We start from the raw sequence: 19,517 nt of genomic DNA on the forward strand, positions 1-19,517 counted from the left end.
TTTACTTGAAAGGTAGAAAGAGCCAGAGCCAGAGATACAGAGACATAGAGAAAGACACACAGAGAGAAATCTCCAACTGCTTGTTCAGGCCCCAAATGCATGTAATGGTGGGGACTGAGCCAGTCCAAAGCCAGGAGCTGGGAGCTCAGTCTTGGTCTGCCATGTAGGTGGCAGGGAGCCAAGTCCTTGAGCCATCCCTGCTGCTTCCCATGGTGCGTGTTTACAGGAAGCTGGAATTGAAGTGGAATTGAACTTGAATGGAACCCAGGTACTCCAGTGTGGGAAGCGAGCATCGCAAGCTGTATCTTTTTTTTTCATTTTTTTTTTTCATTTTTATTTTTTGACAGGCAGAGTGGACAGTGAGAGAGAGAGACAGAGAGAAAGGTCTTCCTTTGCCGTTGGTTCACCCTCCAATGGCTGCTGCGGCCAGCGCACTGCGGCTGGCGCACCGCGCTGATCCGATGGCAGGAGCCAGGTGCTTATCCTGGTCTCCCCTGGGGTACAGGGCCCAAGCACTTGGGCCATCCTCCACTGCACTCCCTGGCCACAGCAGAGAGCTGGCCTGGAAGAGGGGCAACCGGGACAGAATCCGGCGCCCCAATGGGGACTAGAACCCGGTGTGCCGGTGCCGCAAGGCGGAGGATTAGCCTAGTGAGCCGTGGCGCCGGCCCCAAGCTGTATCTTAACTATTACAACAAACATCTGCCCCCTGCTAACTTTGATGACCTCATGAGACCAGTTGGCCATTCTTGATGTGTTAGTTATCTGTTTCTAGGAGATAAATTATCACAGAACTTTCAGAAAATCTCCAATGCCTGGTATCTCACCTAGGCTTTGAATGTCAAGCCTCCTGATGTGGCTTTCAGGAGGCTGAGCGGCTGGCCGGGGCTGCCCTCATCTGCAGGCTCGACCGGAGCAGGGGGATCTGCTTTCTCGATGACTCACTCATTCTGCTCTGGGGTGGAGGCCTTGGCTTCTCGCCACGTGGACTTCTCCATGGGGCTGAGGAGTGTCTCAGCACGACAGCCAGCTCTGCCGAGAGTCATCAAGAGAATCAGTGAAGGGGGAATCATTTGCCCTTTATCACCTACTCAGAAATCTCATCTGGTTGCTTCTGTCCAAGGATAACCCACCCTGACGGGGAAGGAAATGGGTTCCACCTTCTCAAGGTCAAAGTAGTAAAGAGAGGTAGTTAAGATGTTACGTGGGAGACCAGCGCTGTGGTGCAGCAGGTTAAGTAGCTGCCTGCTGCCCTGGTATCCCATATGGGTGCCGGTTCGAGCACCAGGTGCTCCACTTCCAGTCCAGCTCCCTGATAATTCATATGAGAAAGCAGCAGAAGATGGTCCAACTCCTTAGGTCCCTGCATCCATGTGGGAGACCTAGATGAAGCTCTTGGCTCCTGGTTTCAGCCTGGCCCAGTCCCAGGCCAATGTAGCCATTTGGTTAGTGAGCCAGTGGATGGAAGATTCTTTCTCCCTCTCTCTCTGTAACTCTGCCTTTCAAATAAATAAACAAATCTTTAAAAAAAAAAAAAAAGATGGTACTTGGTATACACACATTCCATGTTCAGATGTCTGTGTGGAGTCCTAGCTCTGCTTCTGATTCCAGCTTCCTACTAACGCATGCCCTGGAGGCAGCAACTGATGGCTACAATTGGGTCCTTCTGCTACATGGGATGTGTGGACTGAGTGCCGGCGCCCAGCTTCAGCCTGTCACAGCCTTGGCTGTTACAGGCATTTGGGGGAGTGAACCAGCAGATGGAAAATCTCTATCTGTCTCTGTGTCTCTCCCTACCTTTCAAATAAAATGAAAATAAATACATTTTTTTAAAAAGAGTAGTGAGGACTTTGTGAACAGATTTTTTTTTTTTGACAGGCAGAGTGGACAGTGAGAGAGAGAGACAGAGAGAAAGGTCTTCCTTTTGCCATTGGTTCACCCTCCAATGGCCACCGCGGCCGACGCGCTGCAACCGGCGCACCGCGCTGATCCGATGGGAGGAGCCAGGTACTTATCCTGGTGTCCCATGGGGTGCAGGGCCCAAGCACTTGGGCCATCCTCCAGTGCACTCCCAGGCCACAGCAGAGAGCTGGCCTGGAAGAGGGGCAACCGGGACAGAATCCGGTGCCCCAACAGGGACTAGAACCCGGTGTGCCGGTGCCACAAGGCGGAGGATTAGCCTAGGGAGCTGCGGCGCCGGCCTGAACAGATTTTAAAACTACTGTGAGTAATGAATCACAGAAAAAAAATTCACAAAAACCCTCTGTTTTGATGATTTAACATGAAGTTTATTCAATTAGTTTCCATAATTTAACCTTAGGCTGATTTCCTTTGGCTTATATACCAGAGGGCTAAAGAAGGACCTTCTTTTAGGTAAGAGGTGACTATGTTTTAAAAGAAGTTGAATTTCCCAGTTGACTGAGTTGGGCATGGTTCTAGCAAAAGCAATGCGGAAGCCCCAGAAGGTGTGTTATGTCAGCCACACCATGTCCACCACGTTTACCGAAATATTCTAGCTGCTTTCCTGGCTGAACTTGATTGTGTTTTCATCTACCCTTGGTCGATGACAGTGCCTATCCTGTGTTGTGTGTGTGTTTTCTGAGACCAGACGGTTGAGAAGGCTTGACCACACGTGGAGCTCATTTCAGCACCAAGCAAAACAAAAATAAGCAAAGACAAGGTCATCGGATGGGTGAGTCCAGAGATGTGTGGCCGGACTGTGTGCAGAAGGCTCAAAGACCCAGGGCAGTTTGAAGTAGAGGGTGGGCTGGCTGTACCCCCTCAGAGCTTCCTCCAGTAGCTCGGGCTGGCCTCTGCCTCCATTTGTTGGAGGGCTTTAGCCTAGAAGCTGGAACCCTACCAGCCAGCACACAGCAGAGCAGCCTTCAACTAACAATGGTTGGCAGCTGGTGGTTAAGACCCCAGCTCCCTCAGCCCTCAGGTAGGAATTCCAAGGCGTGTATTTTACCCTGGCTTCTCGGGATCCAGCTCGGATTGCTCACAGTAGTAACTGGATTGGCAATGTCTTCCCTTCTGTTCAGTTCTCTGCTGTATGCTTACTGGCGCTTCCTAGAACCACCTCTCAAAGAAACTGCCACGTTTGAGCAAATCCTCAAGACTGAGTCTGCTCTAAAGAAATGAAGGTGGGGCTGACATGTTTGATTGACTGTCTTGTGGAAGAGTGATTGTGTTTATTTCTCAACAGGGACCTTAGGACCATCGGATAAGGTTACTAGGAGGAGGATTTTTGTTTAGCATAAGGGAGCATTCTTTAACAACTCTAGAAGACTAACGATGGAATGGCTTACCTTTGGAGGTAATAAACACAGTGTCATGGGGTATATTTATTCAGATGCTGGTTAATCACCAGGGATCAGGCTGATAAAGGGCCTAAACTAGATGACTTACAAGGCCAGAGGTGGGTTTACCAAAGTGTTTCTGTATTTTTACTATAACAAAATACTTGGGACAGTGTCGCTCCCCCTCTTCATGGAGGAACGACACTAAACCCTGCCTAGGCTTCATATCCGAGTCACGGCACCATATGTCACTCCCCGTCTTCGTGGAGGAACGACACAGGACCCTGCGCTGTTCTTTTGTCTGCTCGGCCCTCCCCGGGTTTGCTGCTGGTTCTTCCCGGGTTGGCTACCGTCCCTCCACCTCCGTGGAAGGGCAGTTCCCCCTAGCCACTTTCCCCACTTCCGTGGGGGAGTGGCACACCGCCGGCCGGCTCTCTCGGGGGCTGCACAGGTGTTCCTTCAGATAGATGTTCCTGGTGCATGTTGTCTCTCTCCTCCTTTATAGTCCTCTTCCACCAATCCCAACTCGGCTGCCCACACGCCGAGTACACTGCTCTCCTCCAATCAGGAGCAGGTCCTGCTGTTTATTGGTTGAACTGGAGGCAGCTGTGTAGAAGCTGTTTCCTCCTCTCCCAGTGCCATATTGTGGGAGAGCAGATGCATAGAATAAGTCTTAATTCCAGTAACTTAGTCTAGTCCGAGTTGCTCCCAGTTGCTCCCCACAGGACAGGCTAAATTTATAGAGAAAAGAGGTTCCACTATCCCGCAGTTTTGTAGGCTGAGTCTAAACAGCATTACACAGGCTCTGGTAAGGGCCTTTCCTAGCTGCAGTACCACATGGTGGATGGCAATGCTGGGAGCACATGTGGGAGGAAGAGAGCACATGCCAAGCAGGAAGTCACAGAGGGACCGGGGCATCCATGGGCAGGGCCCTGCCTGACCGAAGAGCTTCTCATCAGGCTCCACCTCTTAAAGGTCTGACAACCACATTCAAGTCCAAGTCCCACACGTGAAACTTAGGGGACAAACTGCACCCAAACCATAGCCACCATCAAGCTGGGAAAGCTGAAACCTTCAGATCCTCTCTTACACTTTTACGTCCCCAGCAATGGCTTTGCCAGGACAGTCAAACTTCTCAGAAATTAGCAGGTCTTTGAACCAGAATTTATCAAAATCATCGTTGGCTTGCACTCCAACGTCCACGCATTCTGTGGCCCTTTAGTAATAGATTTATCCTAATTCTGGGGTTTGCAGGTAACCCATGAGTACACCCCTGTGTGAGGCTGTGTTTTTATGCATCCTGACATATCAGATTGAATTTTAGCCTATCTGACACATCTTGTCCTGACAAAGCAGGGTGGTTCCAGATGAAACAGCATACAACATGGCCACCAACACAGCTGGATGGCCTGAAAAAGCAGCTGACAAATCACAAAAAAGAAGTTTCAGTAACAAAACTCAGACCCTAAGAGTAATTTGATAACACAGTTGTATTGCTGTATGTGATACAATAGCAGATATAAAAGTCTTCTTATTACTTTTGTGCATTTTAACATCTTATATGGATCTCAATGTTTTTTGTAATTAGGAACTGAGCAGAAATTTAAATATGACAGGAAGTAAATATCGGAGTGGAAACCCAAAACATAACCAGAAAGAAAGTGGTAGGGGTATGTATCAGCTTTTTAAAAGTTTATAATTTATTGAGATTTCTCTTTTCATTACAAATATTCATTTTTCCTCCAGATTTTGAATTCACATCTTTGCATTCCTAATGCACTCTCTGTTTCTTTTATTTCAAGGGACCCACATATAATTGGGACCCGGCTCTGCCTGAACTACTTTTTGAGTGAGACTCTGAGCCATGAATCCTCTCCTTCTCGGAGCTGCAGGTAACCATGTTTTTGGTGCATCTCATTAGGATGCTTTGTAGAGTGGAAAAATGACACGTGTGACCTGCTAACTCGAAAATGCGAAGAAAACTCCCGGTCGTGCCTTTCACACAACCCTAAAATACACAACTCTCCCTTCCATTTTCTTTTTTTCTTTTTTTTCTTTTTTTGACAGGCAGAGTTAGACAGTGAGAGAGAGAGAGAGACAGAGAGAAAGGTCTTCTTTCCATTGGTTCACCCCCCAAATGGCCGCTACGGCCGGCGCTGCACTGATCCGAAGCCAGGAGCTTCTTCTTGGTCTCCCATGTGGGTGCAGGGGCCCAAGCACCTGGGCCATCCTCCACTGCCTTCCTGGGCCACAGCAGAGAGCTGGCCTGGAAGAGGAGAAACCGGGACAGAACTGGCGCCCCAACCAGGACTAGAACCCGGGGTGCCGGCACCACAGGCGGAGGATTAACCTAGTGAGCCACGGCGCTGGCCTCCCTTCCATTTTCTTTTTTTTTTATTTATTTATTTATTTATTTTTTGACAGGCAGAGTGGACAGTGAGAGAGAGACAGAGAGAAAGGTCTTCCTTTTGCTGTTGGTTCACCCTCCAATGGCCGCCGCAGCCGGTGCGCTGCGGCCGGCGCACCGCGCTGATCCCACGGCAGGAGCCAGGAGCCAGGTGCTTTTCCTGGTCTCCCATGGGGTGCAGGGCCCAAGCACCTGGGCCATCCTCCACTGCACTCCCTGGCCACAGCAGAGAGCTTCTCCCTTCCATTTTCAATCTCCTGTCCCCGCACTGGGGTTGGGGCAAGCATTTTGGAGGCCTCTCCATGTTTTCTACGAAGAATTTTATAAATGAAAGAGACTCTATGGGTGTGTTAATAATAATGAAATTAAACTAGTGAAACTATTCCTTGGAGTGCTTTCTAGTTTATATTAATGATTACCGAAATACATGGGATAATATTGATTAGAATGACTAGGAGGAGGAGGAAACTGCACAACAAAACAAAATTAAAATTCAGCAGCTACAAGAGTGGCTTAAACATTCCCTGATGGCGTAAGGATGCGGTTCTGCTGGTCTAGAGGAGCAGTCAGCAAACTGCGGTCCCCAGGGGCCAAAGCTGTTCCTGCCTTGTGCTGTAAAACGGTGCTCCTCCAGCACAGCCCAGCTCCCTTGCTCAGATGTCGCCTGTGGCTGCTTCATGCTCCCCTGCAGAGCTGAATGACAGGCCGTACGGGCTGCGCAGTCTGAATTGTCTCCTCTCCGGTCCTCTACAGGAAAAGCTTGCCAGCACCTAGTCTGGAGGCGGTTGCTGGGCTGGTCTCCGTGGAAGTTGGCAACAAGTTCAGAAACAGCTCCCAGGGCTCTTCATTCTCCGTGGAGCACGAGGAGACTCAGACGCTCCAGGTAGAGGGATTTTAAAAAGTTATTTTTTTTTTTCACTGACAGACGTGAAGCTCCTCCGTGTTCAGGCTGGGCTGTTTGCACTGACTGCAGCAGGAGGCGGGAAACAAGGCGAGGTCCTCGGGTTAATTGAAGTCTCTTCTCGGACACTGCTGTTAAGGCAGAAACAGCAAGTTGTGGTCACCAGGCCTGGGGCCATCAAGGTGCAGGCCCGGGGACGCCTGAGGCTCCTCTCCAGCTCGGTGGGGGGGGGGGGGGGCTTTGTGGGGAAACCTGAGCCCACTTCTCCCTTGCACCTTTCCAGCTGCCGCAGCCAGCTCCTCCCTCGAGCCCCTGCGTGTGTGCACACCCGCGCATGTCTGTGAGCACACACGCGCGCACACACGCACACTGGGCTCCGGTGCACCTCAGAGCTCTGCCTGCGCCGTGGTCTTTCATGTCTGTGTCCTTGCCTTGGCTGTTTCTACGCCTCTCGTACCTGGTGGAACCCCGCTCATGTGCCCGAAACAGTCTGGATGTGAAGAATAAACGAAGTTCATTGTCTCTCCTTGGAGCCATGTTGGGAAACGGGCTGCCTACTTCACATGAAGGTGTGCAGTGTGGGTTTCCTGAAGGTAGACAGGTAGGAAGGAAGGGAGAGAGGGAGGGAGGAAGAGGCAGCATGGGTATGGAGGACTGCTTCCTGGGAAGCTGGCCTGTTCCATTCTGATCGCTCCCTGACGTTTGAGTGGCATAGTAAATGAGTCCACCTTTCACCTTTTTTTTTTTTTTTTTTTTGACAATTTCTCTTAGACAACTCGTTCGCAGCTATTGCGTTCCCGACATCCAGTCCAGACCTGCTGTGCTGTGCGGCCCAAGCCATTTCGGGACACAGGCTGACCACCCTTGCAGCCAGGAGAACAGGTTTTGAGGTCCCCATGCTCAGATCTGAGTGCCAACTTTAGCATCTACTTTATTGGCTTTGCTAAAGTCCCTTGAAGTTCTTCAGACCTCTATTTTTTAATCCTTAAAATGGGGAGAATTCTACACCATTGTGTTGCTGTGTGGATTAAATGAAGTAAGGCATGCCCATTAGGAAAATGATGGGGGCGGTCATTCGCGGCAGAGTGGGTTAAGTTGCCCCGTGGGACTCCAGCATTGGACACCTGTGTTGGAGTGCCACTCCAAGTTTGGGCTGTCACTTTGTGTCCAGCTTCCTGTTAGTGCCCACCTGGGGAGGCAGCAGAGGATGCTCAAGCACCTGCGTCCCTGTCACCCCTGTGGGAAACCCAGATGGAGCTCCGGGCTCCCGGCTTCAGCCTGGACCAGCCCTGAGTGCTGAGAGTATTTAGAGTTAACCAGCATATTCGAGATCTCTCTCTCTCCACCCCCCTCTCTCTTTCTCTCTCTCTCTCTCCCTCTCTCTCTCTCTCTCTCTGCCTTTCAAATAAATAAAAATAAATATACTCTTTAAAGCAAAGAAAATGGCAAATGCCTAATTACCAGGGGTTTTAGGGTATATGCCTGCAACTAGCTGTGACTCTTAACTGGTGATTTATGCCTCTGTAAGCCAGCTTACAATGGGATGCGTTTTGATGCTGTTATTTCTGATCGTCACTGTGTTAGTTTCCTAGGGCTGCAGTAACAAATTCCCACAAACTGGATGCTTTAAGCAGCAGAAAAGATTGTCACAGTTCTGGAGGCTACAAATGCAAAATCAAGGTGTTGGCCAGGCTGTCCTCCCTCTAAAGTTCCAGGAGAAGTCCCTTCCACGTCTCCCTTAGCTCCTGGTGTTGCCACAGTCCCTGACTCGTAGCTGGACCTCTCCTGTCTCTGTCTCCACCCTCACATGGCCTTCTTTCTTCTCGGTCTACGTTTCCCTCCTGTTGTAAGGACACCAGCCATTGGCTGAGGGCCCAAGCTATGCGGTGTGACCTCATCTTAACTCCACTACCTCTGCACACCCTTGAGGGTTAGAACTTGACCACGTGGCTTTGCGAAGCCCAGCGGTGACCACGCGCGGAGTTAGTGGTGGCGGCTGGGAGGAGACAGTTCTCTCCAGGAAACTGCCCTGTGACCGTACACAAACACTGCACATCTCGTGCCCTCATTTCCGTCATCTGTCCCATCTGTGAGGTGAGGAGATTGGATCACACGCTTGCCCAGATCCCTCGGCCTCAACGTTTGGTGGTTTTATTGGTGTCTCAAATTCCAGATTGGCTGAGCCTGCATTCAAGGGGTGTTCTGTAACTGGCGCCGGACGTAAGTGAAGGCAGTACAGCACCCAGCCTCCAGCGGTGAATTGGTCAGGGTGGGTCCCCCTGCCATGCTCACCTCCTGGCGTCCCAGGGACAGTCACCGGACAACAGTCTTCACATGGTGGGGGCCCTTTTCACACCGGGGTTTGTTCTCTATTTTTTTTTTTCCCTTTCATTCTAAACCACTGACATCAACATGTATTTCTATTTGTACAAAATTTGCTCCATTTTACTGGATTGCCTGTGAACACTGTTAAGAGCTAGGGGAAAATACAGCTTTGTTGTTGTTGTTGTTCCTTTTTTTAATTGGAAAGCCCACACAGGGGGCTGGGGATAGATTTGTTTTTCAACCGAGCTTTGGAAGCTCGGCTCTTCCTGTGGGACCACAGATGTCCGTCCATGTGGTTCATTGACTAAAAATGGACCTGGAGATGCGTCTCTCGTGTGAACTTGAAGTAAGGAGAAAAAGAGTTTAGTCTAGCAGATATCCAAACAGAAAAATATCTGTTTCCTAATTATAAAGCAGTTGAACATATTTTAAGACTGAAGAACACTAGGGTCTCCCCAGAGTTTTATTGTTAAATAACTTTTAAATCCCAGTGCTACTGGGGCCTGAGAAGTTGCAGTTTTTGTTATGAATGATGTCATTAACTAGGAAATAACCACCAAAATCATGCTCTTTTTAAGGATTATATTGAATACAACTTGGAAGTGTAGATTTTTCTGTATATGTGTGTTAAATAACCTACAATTACCAAATTGATTATGTGTAGTTTGATAAATAACCAAATCAAAGGACTTTGCTGTATAAATATTTCTAATATTTATATTCTATATTTCATACACCAAGGACTACATTTTACCTTTTTTTTTTTTTTTTTGACAGGCAGAGTGGACAGTGAGAGAGACAGACAGAGAGAAAGGTCTTGCTTTACCGTTGGTTCACCCTCCAATGGCCGCCGCGACTGGCGCACTGCGGCCAGTGCACTGCGCTGATCCGAAAGCAGGAGCCAGGTGCTTCCTCCTGGTCTCCCATGGGGTGCAGGGCCCAAGCACTTTGGCCATCCTCCACTGCACTCCTGCGCTACAGCAGAGAGCTGGACTGGAAGAGGGACAACCGGGACAGAATCCAGCGCCCTGACCGGGACTAGAACCTGGTGTGCCGGCGCCACAGGCGGAGGATTAGCCTAGAGAGCCGCGGCGCCGGCCCATTTTACCTTTCTATTAAGTTTTTAAAAATATGGCTTAATAATAATCAAAAGAGAAATGCAGATTTTTATTTGAGAGTAATGAAGTGTTCTGGAACCCAATAATTAGTAAATCTCGCAACTATGCAGTTGATTTCATGATTTAGTAAGAAAACATTTGGGAAGGTAAAATGGTACCTATTAATTTAAAACTGATTATGGGGGCAGGCATTGCAGTACAGGAGGTTAAGCTGCAGCTTGGAACACCCACATCCCAGCTGCAGTACCTGAGATCATGTCCCACCTCCACTTCCAATCCAGCTTCCTACTGATGAATCAGATGACTGGGAGGCATCACCTGATAGCTCAGACACGTGGTACCTGCCACCACATGGGAAACTTGTATGGAATTTCTGGTTCCTGTCTTCAGCCTGGCCCAACAATGCCATGTTGCAGGCATTTGGGGAGCGAACCAGCAGATGGAAGATCTCTCCTTCTATCTCTCCCTCTTTCTCCATCACTCTATCTTTCAAATAAAAATAAAGAAATAAACTTTAAAAACAGATTGTTAGTGGCATATGAATTTATGAGGTTTTACTTTGAGTGAAACTTTATGTTTAGAAGCATTTTATTTATGCTGATGAGGCAACTTGTCACAGAGTCCCTAGATAGCTTTGGGATGAGGCTGGTGGTGGAAAAACCACACCTTGAAAGATAGAACTCCAATGATCATAATAGTAGAGGTGTAATATTCAAAGACATGCCTCACTTTATATTATCTGTGATAGGTGTGGGTTATTTCAATCCTGAGTCATTGGCTGGGTCCTCAGCAGTCTGCTTCTTCACATTGGCTGGGAGGTTTAGTGGTGCAAGGTCAAGAACTCCCATTAGGCTGAATGCCAGCCAATGCCATTTCCACAGCTTACTCGTGCATAACCTTGGTCTTCCCGCACTTCCTCCACCTTCAGTTTCCTCCTTTGTAAGGTGGATCCAACTTCATTGGGGAGTTAACACAGCTGCCTGAGATAAAGTGAGGGCAGCATTCTTTAAAGTATGTAAAAATGTTAGCCAGTGGGTTTAGCTACTTGTAGGCCTTACTCTGCGAGCCCTGGAAGTGTCCAGCATTCATAATTGGCTTATAGGAAATGTATATTGAATGAAATTTAAATCCTCACCAGATGTGGTAGGAGTTCATGGGTGTAAGAAAGAAATGGGCATTTTACATTATTGTGGAAAAGTTGTTTGAATTAGCTAGCTGATATCACAGGGCCTTTTAAGGTTTAAAGCTAGACAAACTCATGTAATACAAATGCGTATATTTGGTCTTTGCCTCAGAACTCCTAAAACTCTCAGAACGTTCTGAATGATAAGGGTGTTAGGAGCATCTTTTGCTACTCACATGAGCTTCTTCCAACCATACCTGAATTTATGCTATTGAGGCTACTCATGACCAGCCACTAGATAGCGTAGGGATGGAGCTGGCCACCAGAGAAACCAAGCCTTGATAAGAAGGCTGGGACTTTCAGTTTCATCCCCCCCACCAACAAGGGAGGCAGAGGGCCTGGAGTTTGAGTTCAAACTTCCAGGCCAGTTATTTAATCAATCATGCCCCTGTAATGAGACCCCCCATAAAACTCCCCAACAACAGAGTTCAAGGAGGCTCCAGGTAGGGAAATACAACCAGAGGTGGAGGGCTGGGCTGTTCCAGTTCCACGGGGACAAAGGCTCCTGCACTTGGGTTCTTTCAGATCTCACACCATGTTCCTCTTCTTGCTGTTCCTTTGCATCCTTTATAAAGAACTGTAATTGTGTAGGTAGTATTCTCCTGAGTTCTGGATGGATCAGTCTAGAAAATGTATTGAACCTGAAGCAGGTGTATCTGAAAATCACCCAAATTTGTAGCCAAGTTGGACAGAAATGAGAGCAGCCTGGGTAACCCACTTAGAATTGGTGTTTGAAGTGAGGGTGATCTTTTGTGACTAAATCCCTAAACTTGAGGAGTCTAATGTTAACTCTGGGCAGTTAGGGTCAGAATTGAATTGAGTTGTTGGACACTCAATTGGTGTTGGGGAATCAGAGAATTGGCAAGACCATAATGTTTATTTCTGATAAGTTTTGCAACTCATCACGTCAGGGCTGATGTCAGAGGGAGGTGTGTTTCTTCCAGGGTCTCCACTGTGTGTGCAGTGGCCCAGAGAGGGCAGCCACCCTTCTTCTCTGGATTGCTGTGCCCAGGTGGGCATTTCAAGGTGGGACATTGGTGCCCACATGAGTAACCACAGGCCCAAGGGTCAAGAAAAGAGGGAGGTTGAATACCATTACCAAGGGCATCCTTGAAATGCCAAAGGGAAGCTGTAAGACACCTCCCATCACATGCAGAAGTTCATGGAGAGAAGGAAATTGAAAGGTAGATTTGTTTTGGTGCAAAAAGTTTGAAATCCATACGTAACTTCCTCGTAATATACACTCTCGTGTCATTTTTGAACTTCGCCTTGTATTCTGATTACCCCCTGGAATTTCTCACTTACAACAAATCCTTTCTGGAAGTGAGATTGGTAGAACAACTAAACAAACACATGAGTAAGTACATCTCATCTTCATTATTGTACAGCATCAGTAGGGTGTGTCCCGTTCCAAACAGTGTCTATGCCCCCAAAAATCATGTGTCTACTCCTGTGGTTCATACTTTCAATTCTGAAATGCTTTCCCACAATCCATTTTCTTTAAGGTTTGGGGCCCATGAAGCAAAATTAATTTACTTGCCTGTTTTCTGTGGTCTCGGCTCAGCTCTGTTAAGTTGGATGCTAGAGGACATGTGTTAGAACATTGCATGAAAACTCAAAATGTTTTCCAGCTTGTAAATTGCTTTTTGTTTATTTAATTGTGTCTTTCATGGACTCTGTATTCAGCATATGCCTCTGGGTCTTTTATACATTAACAATTCAAAAACCACTGACCTATAATCATATTAAAACTCCCATTTTATCTCCAGTTTACCCATAATAGAATCCTCTTACATGAGTCAGGCAGAAGCTTTTGAGTAGATAATCTTGCCTTGAAAATACTAGTGCTTTATGGAGTAACTAGGGATTTTTAAATTTTGTATTATTTTCATTTTTCCAAATTGTGAGCCATTTTATCATTGCGGGTACTGTCATTATCATACAATTAGAAAACATTGTAAGTTTTATTAGTGAATCTATTCAACCACCTCCGGATCAATTGATTTCTTCTTTTGGTCAGGATTTCTGACCCTTCCAATAGGAAGAAATGAAACAGCTTGTCTTGAAAGAAACTCCTTCCAGGGTCTTGCAAGTGATGGATGCATGGTGTCTCCAGCTTCAAGGTCAGGAGGCCATTTCCACGCTAATCCAAGGGGCTGGAGCACGTCACGGAAGCAGCGTGTCCTCTCCTTGGAAGTGTTGGCTGAAATTTGTTTCTCTAGCTAAACTGTGTCCTTATTAATCTTAGAGGTTAGTCCCTTGGCCTGTTTCCGAGTGGAAAACTGAAAGTGTTTGTTTAAAACAACAATGACACTGAATGTCTGCCAGGTTCTGATTATCCAAACAAATTTTAATGTCATGTTAATGACTGCAGGATGTAAATTTCATTTTTTAGTTTTATTGGGAGTTATAGAAAAAATAGACAAGTTTCAGGCTGCAGCTACACAAGGCTGTTCGGTCAACCTCTGCCTGGCTGTTTAGACTTTCAACAGCAATTATGGTTGATTTTTGCACAATTATTTGGGTTGCCATGTGGTTAAACCAATTCAGTCATGATGACTGCTAACAGAATAGATTATGTAGCGCGTGTTTGTTTTGGCCATGTTAGGACAAATGAGGCTGTGTCTTAAGGATGCGTAACCCATTTCCTCAACGGATTATCACAATGGATACAAATGGTACTTGGAGTTGAACAGTGTGGTCTGATCTCTGTTCCCTGATTCATGATAGCACCTAGGGCAGGTCTCACTGCAAGAACAATTTTATTTAGGCGGCTGTGACTCACTTTCAGGAGTAAAAACGTCTCCTTTATTCTAAATCAAACCTTCAATTTCTCAGTCCATCCGGAGTGAATTCCCTCCTTGCCTCTGGTCTTGCCCTTGGCTTAGAGGCATAGAGGAGAGGCCCAGTTCCTGCACTCTTATTCCATTTCCTTGCCTTCCAGTGTGTTCCTGGAGATACCACCAGCCTTGGACAGTGGTCAGCCAGTGGTCTCCACTTCTGGCTTAGGAAGCTCCAGCACTGCCTTGTGATAAGCTTCTCCTGGCTCCCACTTTGCAAGCCGGAGTTTTCTCTGTTTTCAGTGCTGGTTCACACGCAAGGCACGTGACAACAAGGAACGTTCCACTGGGAAATGCATGCATCACAGGTGCAGAAACACCACTTCTGTGATGAGAGGGCTTCTCAGACACAAAGCATTCCCATCGTTTTCTTAGTGTATGAGGAAGCGAGTAGGAACAACAAGCCAATGTCAGTCCTTAAATATGGCCGCCTTTCATTTTGTGCCTGGGGGAGCTGAGTGTCTTCTTACCCATGGTGGGGGTGCCGCTGATGCCTGCATTGGCACAGGTGGTTTCCATTTGTCAGAGACAGAGTTGGGGCCATCACTCTTCTCCCTGGAGGGGTGGGGATTCTGAATCAGGGGCAGAGGAATCCTAGCTTTGTGCCGTCTCGGTTCTAATTTGGTGTTTATCTTTTCATGTAGCTACTCGATGGGAACATTAAGTCAATGTGGATGATTTTTGAAGACTCTAATCTCGAAAATTCAATTATTTAGTGCCTGCCAGGGTATTGAAGATTAAAATGCTGTGTAAAAATGTGTAAGTATTTACTATTAAAATTAAACGCATGTTTGCTCCATGCAATTAAATTGAATCGTCAAAAAGGTTTGTGTCATTCCTCAAAACCCATTCGGTGCAGTTTTTGTTTGATCCTTCTCTAATTCCCCCAGGCAGAATTAGAAACTGCTCTCCTCTGTTGTTCCCATAGCTTTTTCCTTATTCCATTGTGCTAGTTAGGTTCAATCTGATTTGATTTGGTTTCAGATAACACTTACTAGGTGTAAACTATGTGTAGGTACCATGTCGGTGCTGAGGAGCGAAAACTTGAATCACACCTTCCCCGCATGAGCTGGCGTGCGTGTGTGTGCGTTGCCTGTGTGCATTCGCTCTAATGCAGTTGCTTCCAAGATAAGAACAAAATTGCAAGGAGCAAGAAGGGACGGAACACCTAGCACGGCTGCCTGTGCGAGAGAGTTTAAAGAAGATGACGTCAGTTGCACTGAATTAACTATGAAAACGGTCAGCAAAACTGTGGGCTTCCCTTTTTGGAAGGATTTGAATCTTTATGGATTGATGGACAAAGTGTTCCTCCTGCTCACCGCCCAGGAAGAATTTTGCTGGTGGCAGCAAAACTTTCCTTTGGCTAGTTTTGTCCTTGAATTTGGTGAACACAGCTCTGCCACTTGGATTTTTTTTTTTTTTTTTTTTTTTTAGGATTCCAGGTTGTTCAGGTTTCCAGCAAGTGGACCAAGCAGGATGGCAAGCTTCCTCCTGTCGGCAAGTTCTCTTCTGCACTTGCTCAGAACTCTGGCTTGTTTACTGAGGAGTTGATCTTGAATATTAAACAGTTGGTATTCGAGAAGAAAAATCTGTAAGGCAGAGCACTTATGAATATAAAGCCAACGCAGATGGAAGGCCTGACAGGCGAGATTTTGACCTCCACCTCTGGGGTAGGTACCAGCAGGAAGTTTAAAGGGGAATGATATTACACAAACAAAACCAAACCAAAATGAATTATAAAAGCTTTATATTAAAATTAACAGACGGAAAGGCAAGATGATAATCACAAAGCATTCGTCTTTGTTAGGAATGCAACACGGGGTCATCCACAGCATACACATATATTATTGAAATTTTGGATTCTGAAAAGAATGAGAAAAACAACTTACTATTTACTTCTTACCCATGAGCATGTTTCCTAGCCTAGGAGCAACTCCTCAGAAGCAGAAACGCTTTTTGAACCGTTGTAGAAAGGCAGCAAGTTGGGTAGAATATGGGGCTAAGTAAGAATAAAAGACCAATAAAATCAATCATGACAGGCAGGGACACATACAAGTGAACAGCAGGATTAGAAAGGGAATAGAGGGGCTGGCGCTGTGGCATAGTAGGTTAATCCTCTGCTTGTGGCGGCGGCATCCTATATGGCTGCCAGTTCTAGTCCCGGCTGCTCCTCTTCCAATCCAGCTCTGCTATGGCCTGGGAAAGCAGTAGAAGATGGCCCAAGTCCTTGGCCCCTGCACCCGTGTGGCAGACTTGGAAGAAGCTCCTGGCTTCTGGCTTCAGATCTGCACAGCTCCAGCTGGTGTAGCCCACTGGGGAGTGAACCAACAGATGGAAGACCTTTCTCCCTGTCTCTCCCTCTCACTGTCTATAACTCTACCTCTAAATTAATAAATACTTTAAAAAAAAAAGAAAGTGAATGGAATAATCTCATTTTTTTTAACCTGCTCTGAAACAAATCTTTGAGGTTGTGAATCCTCATTCTCTGAGAATTTCAAAACTGGTCTGGAACCCTTTTGTGCAAGGAGCTCTCTGATGTTTTTTGTGGTTTATTTTATTATTAGTGTTTTGGCATACTTTACTCCTTTTGGTTTCAATTCTGGAAATTTGCCTTTCTCAGAAAATTCCCACATTCTGATGATTCTTAGCGTAGAGTGAACCACAATTCATGTACAAATCTATGCTAATCTATTTAATTTCCTTCACTGATAGTCCTGCAAGCCTGGCTTTTCCTATATGTGTGTTACTGCTACTGTTTTCCTGCATTCAATTTTTCAGATATGATCTACTTTGTTTTTCCTCCAATATAAAGCTGTCAAATTTGTTGGCCAATCCTTAAACTTATTATTTTGGGATTTTAACTTTATTAGTTTCTTCTTTCTCTTTATATTAGATATCTTATGGTCTCTTTATGGCTTCTAGAGTCAAATAGTTACTTTTTCTTTTTTCCACCTTTCTTGAATTACAGTTAAAACTTTTAAAACTTTGAATTTGTTTTTGGGTACAATTTTGGCCAAATTCCTTAAGTTTTAGCATATGTAGTTCTAATTTCAGTTTCTTTTAAATGGTTTGAATTTTTATGCTAGCAAAATGGGATATATATTATACTGTACATACATGCAAAATAGGATATATTTTATAAAGTATATACATATGCATGTGCAAGGATTCTCCAAAAGCTCATGAAAAATGGAATTAAAAGATAAGTTTATGTTCGTGCAAAAAATTTTGAAATCTATGCATAATTTTTTTTGATTTTCCATGAGTTTTTAGAAATACAGTTGGATGTGTATGTATGTATGTGTGTGTTGCAGAGGAGTCTTTAAGAAAATGCATATTATGAAAAAGCTATGCATAGATTTCAAAATTATTTTGCACCAAAATAAGATTTTTCCATAACCTTCTTGAGATGCCCTTGTGCCTGTGGACGTCCTTGGTCTCTGGTATCACAGTGAAGATGGCTGCCGGCAGCTCCCTCCAGGCTGCCATGACCATGACCTCAGAGAAAAGAGCCGCTCTGATCTATCGATTCCCCCAAAAAATCTAGAAATGACTTGCATTGTCCCAAATCATGCCCCATATCATCCTTGAGCCAGTTGCTTGGCCAGAGAGACACAGTGTCCAGGGTGTGCTCAATTCTGTGTTGGTGGGAAGGACTCACATCCACCCCACGGCATGAAGGAGGAGATGTGTTACGACAGGAGAGGAGAAAGGTGCTGGTAGGCAGACGCCGCCGAGGGGAAATGTTTCCCTGCGGTCTTCCCAAATTCCTTTAAGTGGAGCTACTTCCGACTCTGTGCTCCCGTGTTTTCTTCACTTCGCTCCGTAGCCCTTCCTGCACTGCACAGCCGCTCCTCTTCACTTGCTGTTTTCTGTGCTACTTGTGGGATGACGCGCAGGTTCCCTGTCCTCTATTTGCGTAGCGCAGTGTAATGCACATGATAGGTGTTCCCATGAAAGCCTTGCCAAGTAAATAAGCAACTGAATGAAAAGATGAGTTTGAATGTAGGGAAGATGATGGTCAGTACACGCGGTGGTTTTATTTTTATTTTTATTTTTTAAGATTTATTTACTTAGGAGCCAGCACTGTGGCACAGCAGGTTAACGCCTTGGCCTGAAGTACCAGCATCCCACATGGGTGCTGGTTCGAGTCCTGACTGCTCCACTTCTGATCCAGCTCTCTGCTGTGGCCTGGGAAAGCAGTAGAAGATGGCCCAAGCACTTGGGCCCCTGCACCCATGTGGGAGACCCAGAAGAAGCTCCTGGCTCCTGGCTTCGGATTGGTGCAGCTCTGGCCATTGCGGCCAATTGGGGAGTGAACGAGTGGATGGAAGACCACTCTCTCTCTCTGTGCATGTAACTCTGACTTTCAAATAAATAAATAAATCCTTTTTTTTAAAAAAAAAAAAAAGATTTATTTACTTGAAAGTCAGAGTACAGAGAGAAGAGGAGAGGAAGAGAGAGAGAGAGAGAGAGAAAGGAGAGGTCTTCCACCTGCTGGTTCACTCCGCAATCTGCTGCAATGGCCAGAGCTGGGACTTGGGTCATCTTCCACTGCTTTCCCAGGCCATAGCAGAGAGCTGGATCAGAAGTGGAGTAGCTGGGACACGAACCAGTGCCCACATGGGATGCTAGCACTGCAGGTGGCAACTTTACCCACTACGGCACAGTGCCAGGCCCATGTGGTAGTTTTAAATATGCACACGAATTCTGTAACAGTTTTCCCTTCAAAAGTTGGAGACTAACTCCACTATGCTACTCGTAGTGACACACTTTTAACAAACAGAGCAAAGAGGAAATAATGAGATACAAGTCTGGAGTCTGGGACTTCAAAGGCACATAGCTTTCTGCTGTTGTCTGACTGTCTGTCTGTCTGTCTCACTATCTCTCAGTCACATGTTGTGAGAGAATGCAGCTGCCACATTCCAAGGATGTAAGCAGCCCTGGGGAGGAGCTAGGAACGGACAGTCTCCTGCTCAGAGCCACTGAGGGACAGACATCCTGCCAGGGAGTGAACTTGAAAACAGAGCATGGGCTCCCAGTGGAGTCCTCAGACCACCATGCTTCCCCTCACCTCTGTCAACCTCAGCAGAGGCTCTGACCAGAATCACCAAGCCGAGCCACTCCTGGATTCCTCCCCGTCTGGAACTGTGAGAGACAAATGTTGGTTGCCCCTCATCTGATAAATGCAAGGGGAATTTGTTGCACAGCAATAGAAAGCACAAAGCCTGAAGGCTTTACAAAGAAGTGCAAAGAGGGTTACAGGAAGGAGGCCACTACGCATGGGCAGGCGGAACAGGTGGAGGCACAGGGGACACTGGACAGGGCTCATTCAGAGGACGCAGGGAGAAGAGGACTCTTTCAGGAAGAGGAGTGAGGGGATGGAAAAGTCAAGGCCTCATTCAGGGACGTAGAACCAGTCTCTGGAAGTGAGAAGCCAGGGG

At 46.5% G+C, this 19,517-nt stretch overlaps 1 protein-coding gene across 4 annotated transcripts in view; it reads left to right on the forward strand.

Annotated features, from left to right (window-relative positions):
• RNF152 (ring finger protein 152) overlaps positions 1 to 19,517 on the forward strand; it is a 138,447-nt gene that overhangs the window by 30,263 nt on the left and 88,667 nt on the right. Inside the window, exons 1-9 of one of the 4 annotated variants that reach the window (XR_011379306.1) lie at positions 303 to 2,692; positions 3,206 to 3,316; positions 4,888 to 4,969; positions 5,102 to 5,191; positions 6,632 to 6,789; positions 6,891 to 7,176; positions 7,379 to 14,832; positions 15,508 to 15,743; positions 16,258 to 16,488. The gene's annotated coding sequence lies outside the window, so the exon portion shown is untranslated. Of the gene's footprint in view, positions 1 to 12; positions 2,693 to 3,205; positions 3,317 to 4,887; positions 4,970 to 5,101; positions 5,192 to 6,459; positions 6,790 to 6,890; positions 7,350 to 7,378; positions 14,833 to 15,507; positions 15,744 to 16,257; positions 16,489 to 19,517 lie in introns of those variants that run through there. The other 3 variants (XR_011379305.1, XM_051851159.2, XR_011379307.1) reach the window with 3 other exon arrangements.

Source organism: Oryctolagus cuniculus, chromosome 10 (assembly GCF_964237555.1).
Source record: "Oryctolagus cuniculus chromosome 10, mOryCun1.1, whole genome shotgun sequence".
Lineage (NCBI taxonomy): Eukaryota > Metazoa > Chordata > Mammalia > Lagomorpha > Leporidae > Oryctolagus > Oryctolagus cuniculus.